The sequence below is a fragment of the Furipterus horrens genome, unplaced genomic scaffold (genome assembly GCF_987537825.1).
Source record: "Furipterus horrens unplaced genomic scaffold, mFurHor1.1.pri manual_scaffold_2, whole genome shotgun sequence".
Classification (NCBI taxonomy): Eukaryota; Metazoa; Chordata; class Mammalia; order Chiroptera; family Furipteridae; genus Furipterus; species Furipterus horrens.
Window position 1 is genome coordinate 99,369,249 of NW_028327172.1, and position 18,067 is coordinate 99,387,315.

The 18,067-nt window shown below is 38.2% G+C and overlaps 1 long non-coding RNA gene and 3 other non-coding genes across 5 annotated transcripts; all 4 read right to left on the reverse strand.

Moving 5' to 3' along the window:
• Nucleotides 1–1,090: 1,090 nt before the first annotated feature.
• Nucleotides 1,091–9,373, reverse strand: LOC150019167 (uncharacterized). 2 transcript variants are annotated; one of them, XR_016509040.1, is made up of 4 exons: nucleotides 8,876–9,373; nucleotides 5,517–5,614; nucleotides 4,047–4,122; nucleotides 1,091–1,254 (listed from the first exon to the last, which is right to left on the reverse strand). It is a non-coding gene; the product is annotated as an uncharacterized LOC150019167 (long non-coding RNA). The 2 variants fall into 2 exon arrangements; XR_016509041.1 differs by lacking the exon at nucleotides 8,876–9,373 and adding an exon at nucleotides 8,465–8,557.
• LOC150019168 (small nucleolar RNA SNORA25) lies at nucleotides 1,341–1,467 on the reverse strand. The gene has a single exon (XR_016509546.1). It is a non-coding gene; the product is annotated as a small nucleolar RNA SNORA25 (small nucleolar RNA).
• On the reverse strand, nucleotides 1,743–1,863 carry LOC150019169 (small nucleolar RNA SNORA32). The gene has a single exon (XR_016509504.1). It is a non-coding gene; the product is annotated as a small nucleolar RNA SNORA32 (small nucleolar RNA).
• Nucleotides 2,343–2,414, reverse strand: LOC150019170 (small nucleolar RNA Z40). Its single transcript, XR_016509506.1, has one exon. It is a non-coding gene; the product is annotated as a small nucleolar RNA Z40 (small nucleolar RNA).
• Nucleotides 9,374–18,067: the final 8,694 nt, after the last annotated feature.

The window sequence follows — 18,067 nt, forward strand, 5'->3', positions numbered from 1 at the left end:
TTATAAAGGACAATGGTCAGAGGTCTCGTGCTCCTCTAGCTGCTTCAAGCTGGACATGGTCGTCGTCCTACCTACCCTTGGGTCAAGAAATCCCTAATAAGAGTGGGGGTGTGGAGGGGAGGGTGGCCTTCCCACACGGGGAAGGATCGTGCAGACTCCAGGTCAGTTGGCTGTCTCCGGACAACGGCGTGCTTGGTTTAACTCTGACAGTTCCTTTAGTGAAGTTTTTCATCTGCATCACTTCCTCTGAGACACACTCATCCTTTATGACACAACCACTTTCCTTCCTAAGTTCCTCTTGCTGCATATCCAGCACTACTTTTTGAATGGAGGCAGTGTCAATTTCCCAGTCATCTACATCTTCTATAAACTCCATTTACGTTCCATCCAAATCCTGCAGTTTTTTGCACAGTAGTCCTGTACTACTGTTCAAATCCAGGACTGTCTCTAATTCTTGGAACCTGGGTGCAAATTTCACTGAGCTTGCAGTTTACCAGATGGTTTAAGGTTAATGAATTCATACAGATTCCTGAAACAATAAAACCAGCCTTTACTGGCAATACAATGTTCTTTTTGTCTCCTTGTAATTACCATCTCCTTCAATGCAGCACTACAATATTTTGCCTAAATGCTAGTGAAACTGATTGGGATTTGTTTTTGATTACAGTCTTTAATCTAAAGTAGAAGTAAATGCTCCAATTCAACCATAAGTGGCTTTCTGTTCCTAGTGCAACTTAAACTAAGAGGTAGAAACAAGTTTACCTTATTTTTTATATTCAGCAGGCTTTAAAATATGGTTCATACTGTAGCTTCATGTAGGCTTAGGTCTCACACCTTGACTTTGCTTTCCTATCACCATTTTCAAATCTAACTGCATTCAATTTTACTTCCAGTGTTACCACTTTTTGTTTCCTTACTGCTGTTATCTCTGTTGGCCTCTTTTGGTTTTGACATTTTTATAAAATGTCATACAGGTTTATCTCTGGAAGACAAGAAAGCAACACAACTATTCTTTAATATCTCTGTTGAACTAATAATAGATGTTCAGTGACCAACCACCAATAGACTTTGAAAGAAATGATGCAACTGGTTTCTGATCATGAAGCACATCTTTTTTATTTTTTTATTTTTTAAAGTGTAAAGAGTTTTTTTTATATGTAACATAGGCACAATTATTTAAAGTTAATAAATTTTTATTTAAGGAATTTCACATGTTCTGAGTCCTTATTTCCTCCTGAGTTTGAGCCTTGATCCCTAAAAAAATGAGTAGACATTGATTAAAAACTTAAGAGAACATTTATTTTATTTACTTTCTCACACACCAATCATTGATATGATAATCTTATAGCTCCTCAGGAAAACATAGCACTATTGAGTGTCTATTACATCCTATGGAGAACTTCAATCTTAGGTCACAGCGTTAAGAGCTCCTGGTTTGGGTTCCATAAGCTCTCTTTGAAATCACCTATAAATTATTATCTTTTTCTAATGTGTGCATACCTTTTTTGCTCAATCCAGCTGCCATGACAGTCAGTTCTATATAACAGGAATAGATGATCATGTAATCACAAACTATTTGGTCACTAGCAACTTAGAAGGATTAGTTAGACAAAGGACATCTGGAAGACTCCAGAAATCTAAGAGAGCTATTATAAAAATCTAACTGATTACCAATGGCTATTACAAAGTCACATACAGATTGTGTTATGTTTACATTGGACAGTGCTGACCTAGGGTTTATAAAATGTTCCCAATAGGCTGAAAGCTAGCAACATAGCAGAAAGAAAACCTAGTGGGAAAATGTATCGTGGTCATGTCCACAGCAAATGAGGAACTGCATTCTAAAAGCCTTGGTAATGACCATTACACTTTGACAAATAATTTGGTATTGTAGCATAAAGACAAATAACTTTCCACAGTTCTTTTAGCTGAGCTTCTTTTATCTCCACTTGAATATGGACATACTTCAAAAATTCCCGACCTGTAGAAAGATTTTTTAAAGTTCATACTGGACAAAATTTTTTTTAAACAGGGTTGATTAGGATCCAAACTATCTTGAAAACCAGGTCCCAACAACCGTGTATTGAAAATTCCAGGCTTAAAACTGCAAATAGCTGGAACAAGCAAGCATCTTTTCAATCCAGTTCATTTAAACTAAATATTGGTAACAAATACACTTTAAAATTAAGGCTTAACTAACCCATTTCCATTCACAACTGAACTCATAAAATGAGTTCTGATCATTAACTGCAAAGGCTGCTATTTGGAAATGTGCATGTTTCAGGGAACTTGTACCTTAAGAGCTTTCATGTTTTAAAATATAGCATGTATTTGATTTAGATGGATGTTCAGATGGCTATTTTCATTCAGCCCATTCAGAGCAGTTGAACATTTTCCCCATCATCATAACATGATGCACATCTTTTATTTGCATAATGACTTATGTAATAAAGAGCAAGGCACAAAGTTTATGCAACAATTCAGTTAATATTGTGGTAATTGAATTTCAACCATGTTGTGAAGGGGCTGGTGTTCAGTTAAACTGTGAAAAATGATGTTGGAACAGTGCAAAGTAAGAACTACCTATATTTAAAAAGAAAAACTTGCATTTACAGTCTATCTTTAATCCAATTTAGTTAACTAGCCAAGACTAATCTTATATTACATAAAAACTGAAGCTTTTCAAGGGAATTCTAGTTCTCAAAGGAATGCTCGTTCCAAGACTCTGAATTACTCACTGGAGCTAGAATGTTTGGAGGTAATGCAATAGAGAATTCTTCAAATTAGGATATGTAAATAGTCCAAAGATATATATATTCTTTTGTGTGTGACAACTTAGGACCCCTTTGCTCATTTAAATAATCTTGAGATTTGCAAAAAACTACTGTTGTCCAGACTGTAAAACTTTACAATCAGAAGACACAAGACCATATGTGTTTACAACTAATTCCATAGCAACTATATTTACTGCTATAAAACAGAAGCATCCATACCATTAATGTTGTTTTAGTTTGGATTTTGAACTTTATCTTAGCCAAAAAGGCTGAAAAGTAGTTTTGTTTTTGAAATCATTGATTTCGTAAATCTTTTCATTAAGAGCCATAAAGTTTACCTCAACTTTTAAGAGAGAAAATTAACTTAAATCAACATTGAGTACAGCATTCCCTCACTTATCACGGGTATTACGTTCTAGACCCCCCCCCCCCCACCGCAATAGGTGAAAATTTGCGAAGTAGGAACCTTACATTTATTTTAGTATTTATATATATTTTAACGCTTTATAAACCCTTCCCACGCCCTTATAAACCGTTCCCAGTCCCTTATTAACCTTTTCCACACTTTTATAAACACTACTTATGTTCTTAAACATATTCTACACTTTTAAACCTGTGTAACTTTAACAACATAGGTATACAGTACCGCAAAATCCCGCGATATAGCAAAAAATCCGCAATAAATAATTAAATATATTTTTAAAAATCCCGCGATACAGTGAAGCCACTATAAGTGAACCGCGATACAGAGAGGGACTACTGTAGTCACAAATTTTGTTTCCCCTTTATATTCCTGAAATTTGAGAAACCTCTGAGACAACACGCCAAATTAAAGACAGATTAACCTTGTATTAGATTTGAGATTCCCAGCTTCCAACCACCTGCCTATTTACTATTCTTGAACAAATCTTAAGTCATAGGATGATCACCCACTGGCATACCAAAGAGTACTTACAAAATATCCAATAGTTCAGCAAATGTAAACCCCAGAATATACAATCTCTGAGAATTTCAGGGGCTGAAAGGATTATGTCATTCCTTTTAAGAAAAGATGACTATAGTTAAAAGTTCTGGCCTCCCACCCAACCAATGGCCTGTTCTTAAACTAATATATATTCAGAAAATTATATTATCTTTGAAATCATATTTATTTTTGAAAGCTGAATTAAGGAAAACATTTGAGTTGAGTATAATATCCAAATTATGCTCAAATGTCAATTTTTTTGCTCAGATTTTTTAATGTTTTATCAAACTAATTTACAAACATCTTACCTTATTATGTAAGTCTTTGAATTCTTGATCAGATAAAGCAAATGTTTTTTAAGAGAAACATTCTTCAATTTTATTCCTAAAAGAAATATTTACAGGTAAATCAATGTAGAAAAACTACATATCTATTATAAACTTCACCATTTTCTTTTTACATTATGTCCTCATCCACATACATTAATCACAACAAATCATGATGTGAACAGCAGTGGAAAAGTTTAATCATTGGACATTTATACTTTCTTCTTATTTCCAACTTATGCTCTGGTCATAAGGTTTTCACTGCTTGCCCATTTCGTTTCTAAAGATTTTTATTTACTTATTTATTTTTAGAGACAGGGGAAGTGAAGGAGAAAGAGGGAGAGAAACATCAATGTGTGGCTGCCTCTTGTGCACCCCGAACTGGGGACCTGTGCCTTGACTGGAAATTGAACCAGTGACCCTTTAGTTCACAGGCCAGTGCTCAGTCCACTGAGCCACACCAGTAGGGCCATTTTTTTAAAACACATAATACATATACATTTCTATGTATTTCAATTCTCTCATGTATCATAGAACAGGTAAGAGCTCCAATTTTACTATGATTGGAAAAAACCCACAACAAAGATAATCTCAAGTATATCATCTATCTACTTTGCACAATTACCTTATGCAAACATACAGGTATATTCTCACCATCAGGCCTGATATGAAAAGTGTATTCATACCATAATACATTCCAAAACTGGTTATGCCTTGCTTTATATATAATGCTTTAGTTATTAGGTAAGATTTCCAATCATTAGAAGTTTTAAAACTTTAAAAGAAAAGGGGAGGGCCCTGATCTACAGTTTGCTCAAGTTGGTTGGGCACCCTTTTGCAAAACAAAGGCTTGCCAATTTGATTCCTGGTCAGGGAGCATACCTAGGTTGCAGGTTCAATCCCGAGTTAGGGCATGTATGGGAGGCAACAGATTGATATTTCTCTCTCCCCTACAAATCAATAAATATATCCTCAGGTGAGGATTAAAAAAAAAAATTGAGACATGCCAAGTGTGAGAGTTTGGAAACAGATGTCCCCCACACCCCCACCATAAGTGTTTGTTATTTTAAACTACTAAGTTTTGAGTAATTTGTTACATAGTAATATATAAGTAATACAGAGGGCCTACAATTTATATCCAAAAAGTAAAATGTACTACTTATGAATTAGCTGAAAAGATCTGAAATTCAGAATTGTCTTTATATTTGATCATCAATAATTTCAAAACCCCAAGGCTTTCTGAGGCAAACAAACAAACAAACAAACAAAAAAAACCCACAACAACCCAGGGAACTAAAGGGATGAAAAACTCAGCAAGAATATAAATCAGTTACTAGAAATACACTTTATTACATATGGACAACAAAATAGATTTCGCCTTTATAAATCCATTTTTTTTAGTTGGACAATCCTTTGTTTCCAACTCACTGCTATTATTCCAGGAATACTTACTATGTTTAAGACAGAAAGATATACTATCTCCCCTGCATGTTTCGAGTCATTTTCCAAGTTCCAGGAATCTTTTTCTGACATCTCCAAGAATGCAATTGCTGAAAAGAGATGTTTTCTTGTAAATTACTTTATGTAATAGCCAATGCCTTTTGCAAATAACATCTTTAAAATAGCTTACATATCCTCATTAATATATTCCATAATCACAACAGTTCATTATGTGAACAGCAGTGAAAAGGTTTAATCACTGGATATGAAGTTATTGGAGGAAGCAAAGATATAATCGAATGATCAAATTGCAGTGTCACCAGTAAAACAATAAAAAATAGTAACAAAAAACATGCAAAAGTGATAAACAAATATAAAGATAAACAAAACTCAACTAAAAAAAATTCCATTTATAAGGGAGTGTATACTTCTCTATCCAGAAGTGCACTAACAATACTTATGGCAGTGATCCCTTGTGGCTTCCCTGGAGTTAGTTATTTTTATTTAAGCAGTCTACAACATTTAAGTAAATCTGCATCAGAGTAATGTAAGAGTCCTAGCTGGTGTGGCTCAGTGGATTGATTGTAGGCCTGTGAATTAAAGGGTAGTGAGTTCAATTCCCAGTTAGGGCATATGCCCTGGTTGCAGGCAAGGTCACCAGTTGGGGGTGCACGAGAGGCAACCACACACTGATGTTTTCTCTCCCTTTCTTTCTCTCTCCTTTCCCCTCTCTCTAAAAATAATAAAGTTTATTTAAAAAAAAAAAAAGAACAATGTGAGAGCCACTGTGTCACCTTTCCTAAGAGAACCTCAATATCTGGAATCAAATTAAGCAGAAAAGAACAAAAAGCTCCCTTTTTCTCTGTACTCTGATGCCAAATTGACAGCACCTTTACTTTCAACTCCATCTTTTAAAAAAATGAAAAATGGCCCTAGCTGGTGCGGCTTAGTGGCCTGAGTGCCAGCCTGGGAACCAAAAGGTCACCAGTTTGATTCCCAGTCAGGGCACAAGACTGGGTTGCAGGCCAGGTCCCCAGTTGGGGGCGTGGAAGAGGCAACTGATCTATGTATCTCTTGCACATTGATGTTATTCTCCCTCTCTTCCTCCCTCCCTTCCCCTCTCTAAAAAAATAAATAAAATCTTTAAAAAAAGAAAAATGAGTGCCTGCATCCGCGGGTCCCTCCCGGCACCCCCTACCTCCCCCTAGGTTCTCAGCAGGTTACACTACTTCTGACCCCATTTTAACAGCAGCCCATTTGCCCAGAGCTCCACTTTCATCTGTAAAATCTAACCCCACCAGCCTTGTTCTTTTAATACACCCTGTGGCAGTCTCCACTAGATATCTTTAATGGACTAGGAGGGCGTAACAGTACTTCGACATGCTAATCACCGCTTATTTTCAAGATTATCAAATTGCACAGGTTTTCCCACAAGCCCTGCTTCTTTGAAATGCACAATTTGTTGACATGAGTTTTTTCAGGAACACACATGACATGTATCTGTTCATGTGCCAGGGATTGAAAAGACAAATTCACCTTTACTGTCTTTGTACTCAAGGAGCATATTATAGCAGGTTCCTTGCAAACTTTCGAGTCCTTAAAAATAGGGCAACCACCAAAATGAGCCCACTTCACACCTACAAGAATATGGAGAAACTGGAACTCTCATCCACTGCTAGTGGCAATGTAAAATGTTGCAGCCACTCTGGAAAAACAATTTAGCTTTGCTCAAGAGATTAAAACATAAGGAGTTAGCGTATGACCCAGCAATTCCATCCTTAGGTATAGACTCATAAGAAAAAGAGGTCTGGCCCTGGCTGGTGTGGTTCAGTGTGTTGAGCGCCAGCTTGTGAACGGAAAGGTCACTGGTTCAATATCCACTCAGAGCATATGCCTGGGTTGCAGGCCAGGTCCCCCACTGGGGGCATGCAAGAGGCAACCAATTGGTGTTTCACATATCGATTGTCCCTCCCTTTCTCTCTCCCTTCCGCTCTCTAGAAATAAATAAAATCTTAAAATAGAAAAAACAGGTTCACCCACAAATTTGTACACTAATGTTCACAGCAGCATTATTCATAATAGCCCCGCAAAATGGAAACAACCCAAATGTCCGCCAACTAATAAATGAATAAATAAAATGTGGTATACCCAAACAACAGAATATCTTTAGGCAATAAAAAAAATGAAGTATCTATATATGTTACAACATAGATTAACCTTAAACATTCTAAGTGAAAAAACCCAGAAGTCAGTCACAAAGACCATATACTAGTTTTATTCTATTTATACAAAGAGCCCAGAATAGGCAAATATACACAGACAAAAAAATTAGTAGTTACCAGGGGCTGGAGATAGAGATGATATAATGAGTAACTGCTAATGAGAATGGTTGCAAAACTCATGAATACACTTTAAATGGGTTAACTGTATGGTATATGAATTACAGATCTCAATTAAACTGTTACAAAAAATAAGGCAACCAATTTCTTCCTTAAAGATAATTGAAAACTATTATTTGTATTTAGCCTCACTTATGTCTTAGTTGGTTACTAGAAAAGTTTCTAATAGTCTAACCAACTGACAGTGATTTAAATCCAGGTCTTGCCCTGACTTGTGCGGCTCAGTGAATTGGGTGTCCTCCTGCAAATTGTAAAGTTGCAGGCTGGCGGGTAAGGGCACATGCCTGGGTGGCAGGCTAGGTCCCTGACTGGGAACAAAGGGAAAGGCAACCATCCATGTTTCTCTCCCTCTCTTTCTTCCTCCCTTTCCCGCTCTCTAAAAATAAATAAGATCTTTATAAATCAATCGATCCAGGTCCCACACTTTGCACATCTTACAACCAGCCAAGCTCATTCTGCATGGACCAATTTTCCCCAAATGTAACTTTTAAGAAAGCTGTTATTTCAGTCAAGTAAGACATAAGCATATCATAATTTAAAGTAGGTGTGAATGAATAATACCTTGAGCTGAATCTTTTTGGCTGGAATCTGGACAAAGTAAACAAAAAGGGGGAAAAGAAGCAACACTGCTTCGAAATGCTGTAATCATTCTTGCGAGTCGCGCTAGAGATGGAAATGAAAAAGTTACAAACATTTCTGTTAAGCAGGAAATAAGACACTAAATATGCTAAGAAGCTCTTCAAAGACACAAAATAGAAATTATGCCCTAATTGGACCCATTTTGTTTTTCTATGAAAACTGAAATTTCATACCATAAACTTAAAAGACATAGTCATAGGATCTGCTCACTCCTGAAAGCTTTCCATGATGCTCCACACCTTAAACAAAACCGTTCTCTCTTGCTTCTCCTAATACTGCTATTGACGGGTCCCCACTAGACCCTGAGCTTACCAAAAGCCCAAAGGACCTTACCTGATTTCTTTCTTAATTCCCGCACTGTGTCAAATGGTCTTGCAAAAAAAGTGTTCGTTGAATTAAAAGTCGACGCATTCTCCTATTAGACTCATTCATGGTTCTCTGGGGTCACACACCTATGCCCGACCATACCAACAACTCTTACATTATCTCCGCATTAGGAAACTACCAAGTAAAACGAAAAAAAAAGAAGTCTCTCTTAGTAAATTTACTTTCGGCCCAATTTGTCTTCACTATTTCTAGGGCACGCGTTTATCCCTCTCCCTCCTATCCCTTCCTTCCATATCCTCCTTTCCCTTTCAGAGCTCGCAGCCGGAGACCTATCGGGATGCCCCTGAATTCGCCTCAACGTTCGACCTGCCACTGCACTTCGAATTCCTAGGCTTGGCCTTGCAGGAAGAGCGATGGCACTGGATTTAACCACAGCAGGCGAAAACAGTAGAAAACAACGAGCCCGTTACAGCAAAATCCCGACCAAGCTCGAACAGAGAGGGAGCAGTACCTCTGGCCTTTCCGACTGGCTGCTATGACGTGACGTGGCCCGTGATTGGTCACGGTGTCAAGCGCAGCGCCCACAGGAAGAAAGAGTGAGAGCCTTGCGCCTTAAAAGCCCGCCTTCTCGAGGAATAAAGGTCGCGGAGGCGGAGCTAAATATATTATGATTTATGCTACCCCGAGAACATCCAAAGTGGAGCCCCACGTAGCAAGATGACACTAGTTTGCTCGGCAGTGGGCTGCAGCACTTGGGACACCATGCTGAGCCACCAGAGCGTGAGAGCAGCCTCGGAACTGCATTACACCCTAGCGCCTCCGGGCAGGCAGTAGGCCAGTGTGGGGCGGGGCCGGACAGTGTGTTGCGCAGTGCACGTGATGTGCTTGACCTGCAAAACGTGGGGCGGCAGAAGGAAACGGGAGAACTTAGAAGGTTAAGGTCGTTCCGGCTTTTCCCGCTTAGTGATTGCCTCCAAATTGCTGATACTTTCTCATTGCCTACCGCTTGCCTTTGGCTTTGGGTGACAGTTACCTGAAAGGAATTCTTCCTTTCTTGTTATTTAACGTGAGGAGATGGGAAGGGAGGGAAATTTGGGAGAACTGTTAAAGGCGTGAGCTTCCATTTAAAGTGTGTGGGTTGTTCTTGAGCATGCGTACAGATCAGGTTTCACCCGTACTGCTGAGTGCTACTAGGCCGGTCCTATGCTGGCCAGACTGGTCCTGGCAAAGAAGTTTCCTTTAGCTCAAGAGGAGAGCAGATCTTCAGATCAGTCTAATTTGAACCCGCATGTATGGTCTAGGCTAGTATATAGGTCATTAAAACCAGTGTTCAAGGCAAAACGGGAAATAGAAACATGGGTAAATGTCTTCATAGACAAAAAGAAACACATTTTAAAAAGACGTGGCTTATTAAAGTAATGTGAGATGTAGAGTTAAGCTGCCGACAAAGCACTATTAGTGTCAGGTAGCTGTGCTCAAAGAAATCACCGTGAAAACACCCCAGAATTTTACACCAGGTTTATTGAGGGAAGAGGAGGTACGGGGAATGGGGAAGAGGAGAGAGGAGAGAGAGAAAGAAATAGAAACAGAAACTCTGGGACACATAGGAATTGCCTGCCTGTGCTCTTGTATGCGCCGTCTCCACACCTTTATGAACATACATTTTGGTTAGGGTGAATTTACCCATCAACACCTTCAGTGGGTCATTTACAAACCCCCACCTTTTCCCCCCCGCCAGGGCAGTCAATATATCATGCTAGGTCCATTAACATTTCTTCTGAGAAGAGCAGTCCATTGTTATTTCCTACGGGAGGGGCTAGGACCAGGTTAATTTGCATATAGTTCTTTTGCATACATCAAAAGTCCCAGGGGCAGCCCCGCTGCCGCCATGCTCTGACAATTGGAAGATCAAAAAGAGTTTTATGGGAGTGGTGGTAATTGAGTTGGACCTCAAACCTTACCTAGATTGGGGGTGGGATGGGAGTAAAGTAGCACTTAAACAGTAATAGCATGGAAAAATGTAAAGGGATGGAAAGTGCAGATAAAATGTATAGGAGTACAAAAAGCCTGGAAACAAATTATTTTTAATAAATTCAAGTCAGGTTAAGGAGTTTCAACCATGTAGGTAGGTCTTTTGTAGTCATTGTTTTGTTTTTTAAATAGCACTCATTCCTCCACTTAAACTGTTAAAATTGTATCCTTTCCATTCCCCTCTGGGATTTTCCCATCAGTTACACTGCTTTCTCTGCAATTTACTTGCCTCAAGTCAGTGAGCATGCTTATGTTACTTCTCACCTCCTCCCCCCATTGAAAGTAGAGCATTCCTATGAAACTTCATAAGCCGAAATGGCATAAAACAGTAAATTTGCATTCAGAAAGTTCGCATTATACCGTTTCACTTATATGAGAGACTTACATTAGTACCTGTTTTCACTAACCGAAAGAAATACAGAGGATTTTCGCCTTTACAGGAAAAAAAGTGATTACAGTACTGTACTAATTAGGTCTTTAATAAAGTGAAGTGTCTTAATTCGAACTTCAGAATGGGGAATACCTGTACTTACATTTTTAAACACAGACACGGAAACTCTTGCGCCTATGTGCACCTCAACACTACCCTTCCCTTTATAATCAGGTTCTTCAAAACAAGAGCATACCCCTACACCCCCCCCCCCCATTGACTTTTCCACCTCCTGCCCACTGCTCTAATGAAACAAAGCTGACAAAGGGTCACTGATAATCTTGCCAAATCTAAGGGAACACTTCCAAGTCCTTCTTTTGACCTCTTTTTAACTTTCAATCATTTGCTGCTCCTTGAAACTCTTCACCTCCCTTGGCTTTTTTGACACATTGTTTCTCTTCCTTTTCTCTAATTTCTTCAGTTTTTGCTGCTCTGCTTTTCCTGTGCCTTCTTCTTAGTTTCCTTAGATAAGGAAAACTCATTTACTGCTTTTTATTGTTGTTGTTATATTTGTTATGTTATATTTTTTGTTATATTGTTTGTTGTATTGAGGACCAAAGTAAGACCTGCTTAATTTTTTAAATGATGCACTATTACAATAGGGTGCTATAATTCTTCCAGCCTGATTTCCTCCCCCAACCCTCCATTTCATTTTCTAAAAACTTAAATTGTATCACGCTGGTTTCCTGAAGGAAGGATTTTAATCCTTTGGGCTCTCTTGATGCCTCAAAGACAGAGTCTAAACTCTGTGAAGTCTTTCCCCATACACCTCTCTTTCAACCTGAATTACAGTATTTCTATTACTGTACATATGCACTGAATTTAAACACATGTTTGTATGAATGGGAAGGAATCATCTTTGTCTTCCTGCCACCTAAGAAACTGTAAGGAAGGCAGGAGAGAACAGTTAGGTAAAGGACTTAAAAGTACTATGTGTTAGTCCTAGCAGCAACAAGGTACTATTAATCTGAGTTTCGGGCTCAGCAAAAAAGGTAATATGGGAAGGAGAGATTTAGTCAAATTGCCATTGCCTGAAGCTGCCATCATCACACCTTTTTGATCATGGAGTTCTTACTATTAAAAAAGTATGAGCCCTGGCTGGTGTGGCTCAGTGGATTCAGCACCAACCTGTGAGCCAAAGGGTCGCTGGTTAAATTCCCAGTCAGGGCACATGCCTGGGTTGCAGGCTAGGTCACCAGTTGGGGGCACATGAGAGGCAACCACACATTGATGTTTCCCTCTTTCTTCCTCCCTTCCCTCTTCCCTAAAAATAAGTAAAATCTTAAAAAAAAATTTTTTTTGAGTACATGCATAGTGATTTTTTTTAATCCTTACCCTAGGACATGTTTCCCTTGATTTTAGAAAGGAAGGGAAAGAGAGAAACATCCATAGGTTGCCTCCTATACACGCCCCAACCAGGGATCGCCCTGCAACTGAGATCTGTGCCCTAACGTGAATTGAACTGGCAACCTTTCAGTGCACAAAACAACACTTCAACCAACTGAGCCATGCAGCCGGGGCTATGATGGTGATTTATAAATTACATTTTTAAAGTGATATACCGGTATATCAAAAATTAAAGGATGGGGTGAAAAATTATAAAAATAAGTTATAATATTTTCTTCAAATCTCAGTGGTGGCCACTGACCCAAAGGATGGATCCACAACTCACTAGTATACAAAACCCTTTGTTATCTGGCCTCCAGCTACCTCTGCAGCCCATCTGTAATAACTCCCAGCTACTTCTGTGTTTTCAATTAAAGCTTCTAGATTATTTTCTAGTGCTTTATCAGCCAGTAAAACCCAAGGAATTATTTTATATCTCTGTGTTTTTGCGTCTGCTTGCAGTGGCAAACTGCTATTGACTCTTCAGCTCTAGCTCCAGTATTATCTCCTCTGAAGTCTTCCCCAACATCCCACAGTACAATCATCAGAGTTGTGAAATAAATTGCAAGGACATAGGCAAAAGGCTCTGATTGAAAAGCTTGAATCAAAATTACACAAAGGTGTGGGAACTATATGAGAATAATGGTGATGTGTCAGACACAAATGGCTAAATGTGAAGTGAGACTGGCAAGTTAAAAATAAAAGTGACCCTTTGATTCATTCTCTTCGTTGTTGTAAAGAGATTAAAATTTTAATTTATTTCAAAACCAAAGAAATATATGTATAATAATTTGGAAGAGTTTTTGCCTGAATTGTAATGAATTCTGTTTTTAAACTTTTAATTATGAAACATTTTAAACACACTGGTAAACAAAAAGTGATATATAACACCTACATACCCATCACTGGGATTAAGCAGATGTTAACATTTTGCCTAGTTTCAGATTTTTTTTTTTCTGTAGAAGACACTTAAGTTATAGGTATAATTATAGCCTTAACCCTCAATCATTTCTCTCCCTCCCCAGAGGTAGCCCATTGTAGAAGGGGCTTTTTTTAGCCACTTTTCTAGAAAATATTTGATGTGCAGGGAGCCAAAGGTAAATTCCTGCCAGAGTGTAAAAAAGGCATAGTCAGTAGGAGAAAGAAAATGGATTCTGAATTACCATGTAAACCAATCCATTACTGTGTGTATGAGGCAATGATTGGTTTGGGGGTTTTCTTCTGCCAGAAGAGCTGAGCAACATTGGTCAGCATAAAAAGGAGTTTCAATTATTACTGCCAATTTAATTTTGTCCAGAATTCTAATTAGTCATGCTGGTCAGACTACAGTATTTCCTAACCTGTTAATATCATTTTATACATAGGAAACATCTATTTAACACTTTGGGGCAAAGCAGACAAGCTATTTGGGACTGGTTTGATATAACTGCTTCAAGGGCTCCAGGTGGCCCAGGCCACCCCATGGGCTAAGGAGATTGATTGATAGCTGTGCTCACTAGGCATGCCAGTTGGGAAGCTTTGCTTTAGAGGACCAGACTAATGATATAACTTGGTGGACTAGCTGACTTTTGATGGTCCCTTCCATGGTTAGATACTACACCCAATCTGTGGAAATGCTACCTCACAAATGTGCCATTAGTTAAGAAAAGAACCTAATGAAAAGGGTTAGATTTGCCTCTCCTTTATCAGAGAAACAACTCTCTGTACATACTCTATTGATCAAATAGCATCATCTTCCTAGAACAATCAAAAGAAAGCCCCCAAAATAGAATTAGTTATACCTAGGAAAGTATAAAATTTGGTTAGTACTTTACCATTTACAAGGTGCTTTTGAATGCATTTGTATCCTAACACACTCTTACTATAGCCATATGAGGTGGTTCAAAATTTGAGAGATGTATCTAGTTATCATATGGCCAATAAAAGGTAACTGAGGCTTAAATACAGGTTTTTCCATTTTAATGTTTTTTCTCAAGGTGATTGAGAGAGTATATCAGAATTGTATTTTACCATACTGCTATATTATTTCCCTAACAATTAGTGGAGAAAACGAAAATTTGTACCAATTTCAGTTCTTAACAACTATATGCTTAAAGCCTAAATTAAAATATACAAAAGTCATACAGCTTAGATCTGTTTCTAAGATAAAGAAAAGGGTGCAGAAAGAGTAGTTTTGTGATTTTCATTATATGAATTTCTTGAGTGTTTTCTTCACTCACTTCAAAAGAATAATTTGGGATTGAAAAATAGAGAAATGCAACTTTTTTCTTTTTATTTTTTCATCTCTTTTTAAAAATTTATTTTAAATCTTTTTTCTATTACAGTTGTCCCATTTTCCCCCCTTTGCTCTCACCTGCCCCACCCACCTTCCCCCTCTCCCACAGTCCATCCCCATTTAGTTATCAATTTCCATGGGTCATTCATATTAATTCCTTGACTAGACCCTTCCCCTTCTTTCCCCCAGTGGGCCATTTATACTTGTTCCTTGACTAGACCCTTCCTCCTTACCTCCCTTCTCCTCCTCCCCCCTCACCCCTTGTTACTGTTAGTCTACTCCTTGTTTACATGCCTCTGGTTCAGTTTTGCTTGTTTGTTCTTTAATTTCCTGTATTAGGTGAGATCATATGATATTTATCTTTCACCACCTGGCTTATTTCACTTAGCATAATACTCTCCATGCTGTAGCAAAAAATAGGAGTTCCTTCTTTCTTTCTACTGCATAGTATTCCATTGTGTAAATGCACCAGTTTTTTGAACTACTCATCTACTGATGGGCACTTAGGCTGTTTCCAGCACTTGGCTCTTGAAAATAGTGCTGCTGTGAACATATGGGTGCACAGGTTCTTTTGAATTGGTGTTTCAGGAGTCTTTGGATATAATCCTAGCAATGGAATCACTGGATCAAAAGGCAGTTCCATTTTTAGTTTTTTGAGGAAATTCCACACTGTTTTCCACAGTGGCTGCACCAGTCTGCATTCCCATCAACAGTACACTAGGGTTTCCTTTCTCCACATCCTCCCTCACCAGCACTTGTTGTTTGTTGATTTGTTAATGATGGCCATTCTGACTGGTGTGAGGTGGTATCTCATTGTGGTTTTATCTTGCAGAGAAATGCAGAGTTTTATATTCTATAATCTCTGAGGGTCAGGAATTCAGGAATGGATTGGGGTGGGGGGCGTGTTACAGGGTGTCTTATAAGATTGTAGTCAAAATGTTAGCCAAGAATGCACTCATCTGAAGGCTTGATGGAGGCTCAGGGTCTTCTTTCAAAAAGGCTCACTCACTTGTTCTTTGGCAAGAGGCTTCCACTTCTTGCCAAGTGCACCTCTCATAGGGCTGCTTATGACATGGCAGATAACTTTTCCTGGAACAAAAACTATTCAATGGAGAGAGTAAGGAGGAAGCCTCAGTCAGTGCCTCTTATGATCCAGTCTCATTGCCCATTATCACTTCTTCTTTTTTTTCTTTTTGGATCCATTAGAAGCAAATCACTAACCCCAGCTCACACTCAAGGGGAGGTGAGTTAGGCCCCACCTCTTGGAAGGAAGAATACCAAAGAATTTGTGGACATGGTTTAAAATCTCCACAGGGGGAAAAATGTCACAAAAAAGGAAAACACATTACATTTGAAATGATTCTGTTAAATACATGCAGTAAAGACAAAATGTGGTAGAGTATTTAATATAAGAATTGCCCGCATACAAATTGGAACAAAAAAATCAAATAAATTTGAAAAATGATATCAAATTAAGTAAATTAAACTCTAATTAGTTGGATTTAATGTTTATGTAAAGCAGCTAAATAATAAATGGGTTTATGTCTGCTGTAGCATTGCTATAATATTTTCATGTTAATGGAACTTTAATATGATTGCTGTAGATTTCCAACTGATACCATACAGAACTTAAAATAGATCAGGGCTGTTAATCAATTCGACCCCAGAAATAAAAAGATTTGTATCTCAGGACCATGTGTTATGCTGTGTTCCAAACATGTTTACAAATGTGACTTTGAGTCATATGGCATAAGAAGAAAACTGAGAAAAGGAACTGTGCCTTCTGTTTCTCTATACAAGGTACTTAAGTCTAGGTGTAAACAAAACTGAATTTTACAGAGCCTTTAAAAATCAAGATAGCTTGCCCTGGTTGGTGTGGCTGAATGGACTTAGTGCCAGCCTGCAAACTGAAAGGTCAAAGGTTCAATTCCCAGTCAGGGCAAATGCCTGGGTTGGGGGTGTGCAAGGAACAACTGATCAGTGTTTCTCTCACACATCAATGTTTCTCTCCCTCTTTCTCCCTTCCTTCCCCTCCCTCTAAAAATAAAAAAAAAAATTTTTTTTAAGTAAAGATAGCTTACATTATAGCTAGAATCTGCAGAGATTAAAAAAAAAAAGCCCTATGTCTTAAAATAAATCCAATAATAGAGATTAAATGCTTAGAAAATCATTTTGTTTTGTTTATTTTTAATCTAGAATGTAATATAAGTAATTCTGCTTTGGAGTTTTTTTAAAAACCAAGGTGTATAAACACAAATCATATATATATATAAAGGTTACTAAACTGATCACAAAAATCAGCTAGTGGATATAAAAAGCCTGGACTTGGAATTCAGGCTTTTATGTATGAGACAGTTTTCATAATACTTTGAAATCATCTATCTCTTTTTTTGCTCCTCCCAATAATGTTATTGATCTTGACCCTCCAGTTGTCTCCCACTTTTAGTCCATGTCCATTGGTTGTGCATATAGTTCTTCTCAACCTCTTCCTATCTATTCCACTCCCTCCTACTATGCTTACTAATTCCTGCACCATCTCCCTCCCTCTCCCCCTTCCCCCTCCCAGCTGACCTCCCCTCAGTATGTCCCCCATACCTATAGTTCTTTTTCCACTCCAGTTGCCTATTTAGTTTGCCTTTTGTTTCGATTCCCTAGCTTCTGTTGTTGGTTCTTGTGATGCAGTTTTCATTTTAATGTTCATAATTTCGATCCTCCTTCTTCTAAACCAGTCCCTTTAACATCTCATATAATAGTGGTTTGGATCTAATGAACTCCTTAAGTTTTACTTTGTCCTGGAAGCACTTTCTCTGCCCTTCTATTCTGAATGACAGCTTCGCTGGATAGAGTATTCGTGGCTGTAGGTTTTTGATTTTCATTACTTTGAATATTTCTTGCCAGTCCCTTCTTGCCTGCAGGGTCTCCCTTGAGAAATCAGCTGATAGTCTAATTGGGACCCCTTCGTACATGATTCTTTTCTTCTCTCGCTGCTTTTAAGATTCTCTCTTTATCTTTAATTTTTGACAGTTTGATTATAATGTGTCTCGGAGTGGTTCTCCCTGGCTCCAGTTTTTCTGGA